Here is a 6,000-nt window from a genome sequence, read left to right on the forward strand (position 1 = left end):
GTCTAAAAGATTTGAATAAGAAAATGAAAGCAAAGATGATGAAGAAAAATAAAACGAAACATGAAAGAAAATAAACAACGATTCCCCTTTCTCTCCTTCTCCCCCCCCTCCCTCTCCTCCTCCCTGTAAATAAATTAATAAACAACTAAACTATATCCACAAAATGCACAGTGGTCATGCGAGAGCCATGGGCACCTAGCCCCATGACCTCGCACTCACACACACACACTCACTCACCTTCCCGGACACCGCCAATAAACCGAGCCAGGACGCCACTCATTGACAGCTACCACTATACACCGTCCGCCACACCGCCACACTACCACCATAGAGGCATCGCCACACCGCCACACCTGCACTATGGAGGAGTCACCATACCGTCACAATACCACTATAAATGAATGACCATACCGCCGCACTAACGCGATGGAGAAGTTGCGACACAACCACCGGCACCAGGGTAACTCACTACACTCCACGTTCACCGAAGCCTAGGCTATTTTTCAGCTCCGTGGCTGAACATAAGCCTTCGTGAACTATATAAAAAAATACCAAACACACACACACACACACAGGCAATTTTCCCGATGAAAATCTGAACAAATCACAACCCAACGTGAGTAAGTCAACAATATCAACATCACAAAAAATATACATATCCCCCCTCCCCCATCCAGAAACTCACATACCCTTTTCCTAGCCCCCATAACTTTTCCCACATCCCTCCATCTTTTCATCTATCTTAGTCCATCACCCCCTCCCCCTCACGCCCTCCCTCCTCTCCCTCACCTGCAGATAAGGCAAGACAACGCCATCAATAACTTTTCGGGAGCTTTTCCACACCTTATCTCTCTCTCTCTGACGCGTTCTTATCTTGCGGGGCTGGGTGTAGGCGCAGGAAAGCCTAAAGAATATGAGTGGATAAAGGGAGAGGGTGAGAGGGGGAGAGAGAGGGAGAGAGGGAGAAAGAGAGGGAGAAGGAGAGAGAAACAGAGATAGAGATAAAGAAATATACATATATATATATATATATATATATATATATATATATATATATATATATATAGATATAGATAGATAGATAGAGAGAGAGAGAGAGGAGAGAAAGAGAGAGAGAGGAGAGAAAGAGAGAGAGAGGAGAGAAAGAGAGAGAGAGGAGAGAAAGAGAGAGAGGAGAGAAAGAGAGAGAGAGGGGAGAGAAAGTGAGTGAGAGAGAGGAGAGAAAGAGAGAGAGAGAGAGGAGAGAAAGAGAGAGAGAGGAGAGAAAGCGAGAGAGAGAGAGAGGAGAGTAAGAGAGAGAGAGAGGAGAGAAAGAGAGAGAAAAGAAAGAGAGAGAGAGAGAGGAGAGAAAGAGAGAGAGAGAGAAGAGAGAAGAGAGAGAGAGAGAGAGAGAGAGAGAGAGAGAGAGGCAAAGAGAAGAGAGACGAGGGAGAGAGAGAGAGAGAGAGAGAGAGAGAGAGAGAGAGAGAGAGAGAGAAGAGAGAGAGAGAGAGAGAGAGAGAGAGAGAGAGAGAGAGAGAGAGAGAGAGGCAAAGAGAGAGAGAGAGAGAGAGAGAGAGAGAGAGAGAGAGGGAGGAGGAGAGAGAGAGAGAGGGAGAAGGAGAGAGAAACAGAGATAGAGATAAAGAAATATACACGAAATATATATATATATAAATATATATATATATATAAATATATATATATATAAATTCATATATATATTCACATATATCAGTCTTCATGTTTATGTACCGTTCCTTGTGTCATCAATCTCTCTTAAACATAATTGATATACATGTCTATAGAAAAAGTATATATAGTAAATATACTGAAACAATACGATCTGTAAACACTGCCACACTATAACACATTCACGGATCGAACTCTGTAAACAGATTCTCTGACGCGAGGAGTCACGGCATATCTCGGTGGAGTCAGCACATTCTGACATGCTGTTGGGTATACTGATCGCGTGATTGACACACACAAGTGATTGCGTGGACATGCCCTCGTACATCCACATCCACAAGGAAATTTCCACGGACATTTCCACCGACTAGACCCTCATTTTGTAGTTGTTGCATTAATGACTCAGGGCTCCTAGCACCGCCAGCTACAGAAAAGATATAGTCTAACTATATCCTCCGTGACAAAACAATGAACCTCAACCTGCTTAGTCTGACTGAACACGCCAAGATGCCTTCTTCCTCGCTCTCCCTTGCACGCACACACGCCCAACAGAGGAACAGACGTCACTCCTAACCCCAACAGTTGGTGCCCTATGCGCGCTTGGACGCACCCACGCCCGCATTGGCTAGTAATTGAAGGGACCCCGAGACCTGTTGTTGTAGTGGCCAATCAGTGTAAAACTGTTTGAAGGACTCAATAGAGAGAGCGCGCGCTAGAAGCCCTATCTCTCTAAATCCGTACTTAAGCATCTAGAATACTGATTAATACGTCTATTATCTATAGCAGTAGTTGTATAAATCTCGGACTTCAAATAACCGATATCAATATTTGAGGGTGAATCAGGGAGCGTATGCCCTCAGAAAATAAAAAAAGCTAATTCTATTATTGCAACACGGAAAATTGAGAATGAAATATAAAAATACATATACAAGTTTCCATTCTGACAAAACATAAATGTATATACATACACACACACACACACGCAATTTTCCCCGATGAAAATCTGAACAAATCACAACCCAACGTGAGTAAGTCAACAATATCAACATCACAAAAAATATACATATCCCCCCTCCCCCCATCCAGAAACTCACATACCCTTTTCCTAGCCCCCATAACTTTTCCCACATCTCCATCTTTTCATCTATCTTAGTCCATCACCCCTCCCCCTCACGCCCTCCTCATCTTCCTCACCTGCAGATAAGGCAAGACAACGCCATCAATAACTTTTCGGGAGCTTTTCCACACCTTATCTCTCTCTCTCTCTTACTCTTTCTCTCGCTCTCTCGCTCTTACTCTTTCTCTCTTACTCTTTCTCTCTTACTCTTTCTCTCTTACTCTTTCTTTCTTACTCTTTCTCTCTTACTCTTTCTCTCTTACTCTTTCTCTCTTACTCTCTCTCTCTCTCTCTCTCCTCTCTCTCTCCTCTCTCTCTCCTCTCTCTCTCCTCTCTCTCTCTCTCTCTTTCTCTTTCTCTCTTACTCTTTCTCTCTCTCTCTCTCCTCTTCCTTCTCCCTTCCTTCCCTCCTCCTTCTCCCTTCCTTCCTCCTCCTTCTCCTCCTTCCTCCTCCTTCCCTCCCTCCCTCCTCCTCCTCCTCCTCCTCTTCCTTCTCCCTTCCTTCCCTCCTCCTTCTCCCTTCCTTCCTCCTCCTTCTCCCTTCCTTCCCTCCCCCTTTTCCCTTCCTTCCCTCCTCCTTCTCCCGTCCTTCTTCATCCTTCTCCCTTCCTTCTCTCCTCCTTCTCCCTTCCTTCCTCCTCCTTCTCCCTTCCTACCCTCCTCCTCCTCTCTCCCTCGCTCCTCCTCCTCCTCCCTTCACCCCCTCCTAACTCCGGTGTCAGTTGCACAACCCGGAATTTGAGACGCAATAGATCTTGGTTACTGGTCCATGACCCGGAATTACGACTGGACGACGACCAAATTCACTTAATAGTATTCTCGACAGAATCGTTACGACCAATAACTTTCAGAGGTAATTGTACAAATTACGGTACATAAACAACGCAATTTAGTCTCGACACGTTGCTGATGTTATTACTTTAATCTAAAACAAAACAAAAAAAACGAGAGCATCAAAAATTAAGAGACCGTCAGATAACGTGACGTGTCCGCACATCACCTCAATAATAATCCGAAGACCACTTCTCCTTACGAGTCGTGTCCGCTACGCCCTGGCTATCAGATCTCGCGGAAAATATTAATGTTTATTAATAATGTATCTCTCTGGCTGGAGAACTCGTCAAAATCCTAACTGGACTTGAAAACAGGCCTATATTTGGTCATGTGTCCCAAGAGGCTGACCCGACGACGCTGCGCTGAAAACACGGACTGAGAGACAGACGAAAATAAATAGTCGAAAATAAGGAAAAGAGAGAGAGAGAGAGAGACAGAGAGAGAGAGAGAGAGAGAGAGAGAGAGAGAGAGAGAGAGAGAGAGAGAGAGAGAGAGAGAGAGAGAGAGAGAGAGAGAGGAGGAGAAAGAGATAAGAGAGAGGAGACAGAGAAGAGGAGAGGAGAGAGAGAAAGAAAGAGAGAGAAGAGAAGGAGAGAGAGAGAGAAGAAAGTGGTGAGAGAGGAGGAGAGAGAGGAGATAGGAGATGAGGAGAGAGAGAGGAGATGATGAAGAGAGAGACGATGGAGAGATCGAGAGAAGATAAAGGAGTAGAGAGAGCTGGAATGGAGAGACGAGGACCGAGGAGAGAGAGAGAGAGAGAGAGAGAGAGAGAGAGAGAGAGAGAGAGAGAGAGAGAGAGAGAGAGAGAGAGAGAGAGAGAGAGAGAGAGAGAACAATCAAAATCATTCACGACTCAAAAACACGAATTTCATTAGACGTACCCAGCCCCCCTCCCCCTGACCCTCCACCCTTCACTAAGCCCATCGACCTTCAAGACATCGTGAAGGAGCGATTCGAGCGATCCGACTAAATAGCCGATACGATTAAGATAAAGCCGGCCGCGCGATGCCAAGGCCGGTGAGAAGCGGGCAGCAGCAGCAGCAGCAGAAGCAGAATCAGCAGCAGCAGCAGCAGGACGCACGCACCCCCTCTCCCTGCTACCTCCACACCGTGAAGGTCGGTGGTAGCGGTAGGTAGTCAGCGGCACCTGCTTCCTGGTAGCAACTAGGCTACCAAGACGCTAGCCGCCATCGGAGGAAAGGCTATGCGAGACTATGAGAAGGATAATGATTACGGGCGGGTACTAATCACGGAGGGGAAATAGCCTGGGTAATTAGAATCACCATTATCCCACCAGATTTTCCTTCGATCTTCTATGTCAACTTTCTTTTTATCCACTTTAATATATATATATTTTTTCATGAGTTTATTTATTTTTTCTCCTTTATTTCACGAATTCTTATATTTCTTCCTGTCTCCGTTGGCACGCATCACCGCTCACACCACCTAACCTGTCATCCATTACGCGGTCATCCAACACACACCGTTCACGCCACACAAGCCCACATGGTCGACAGACAACGCCAACACCCAGGACATCCGCCCATGCGAGCACTGGAGCGAACGACAGGGGTGCCAGAAGGACTGTTTCCACTCCTCGACCGACATTCCTTGAGCTCCGAACAAGGTGCTCTCTGTCTCCCTCAACCCGGCCACCTTTTGCTCACCCTGCCGGCAGAGGTCGTACCCTCCTGCCCTTCACCCTGCCGTACCCTTTTACCCCTCGTCGTCTATCCTTTACCTCTCTCTCTCTCTCTCTCTCTCTCTCTCTCTCTCTCTCTCTCTCTCTCTCTCTCTTACTCTTTCTCTCTTACTCTTTCTCTCTCTCTCTCACCCTATCCGCACCCTGGCTGCCCGGTCCCCTTACCCTAACCTCTTTTGTCATCACCTATCCTGACCTTTCCGGGGAAGAGGAAGTTCACTGTGACCTCTATCAAAATAACCCCTAACCTCAAAAGTCACTGACACTTTTCAAAGGTCTCATCTATCGCTATAAACAAGAGCGGGGGGAAAGGGAGAGAGTGAGGATAAAAGGCTTGGAAACGGCAAGGAGAGGGAGGGGAGGGGAGGGAAGGGAAAGGGAAGGAAAGGGAGGGAAAGGGAGAGGAGAGAAAGGGAGGGGAGGGAGAGAAATGAAGATTGGGAGGGAGGGAGGGAGGGAGAGAAAGGAAGATTGGGAGGGAGGGAGGGAGGGAGAGGGAGGGAGGAGAGAGAGAGAGAAGAGAGACAAAAATAAATGAAAGAGAGAGAGAAAAATAAGAGAAATAGAGTGATAAAGAAGGAAAAAGACACAAAGGAAGAAAGCGCTTAAAAGACATACCCAGAGCAACAAAAACACCTGGAAACAATCTTATGCAATGCGGCCTTGACCTTTCAAT

The sequence above is a fragment of the Penaeus japonicus genome, unplaced genomic scaffold (genome assembly GCF_977035675.1).
Source record: "Penaeus japonicus unplaced genomic scaffold, GWHDUDI00000001_assembly GWHDUDI00000027, whole genome shotgun sequence".
NCBI classification, from domain to species: domain Eukaryota; kingdom Metazoa; phylum Arthropoda; class Malacostraca; order Decapoda; family Penaeidae; genus Penaeus; species Penaeus japonicus.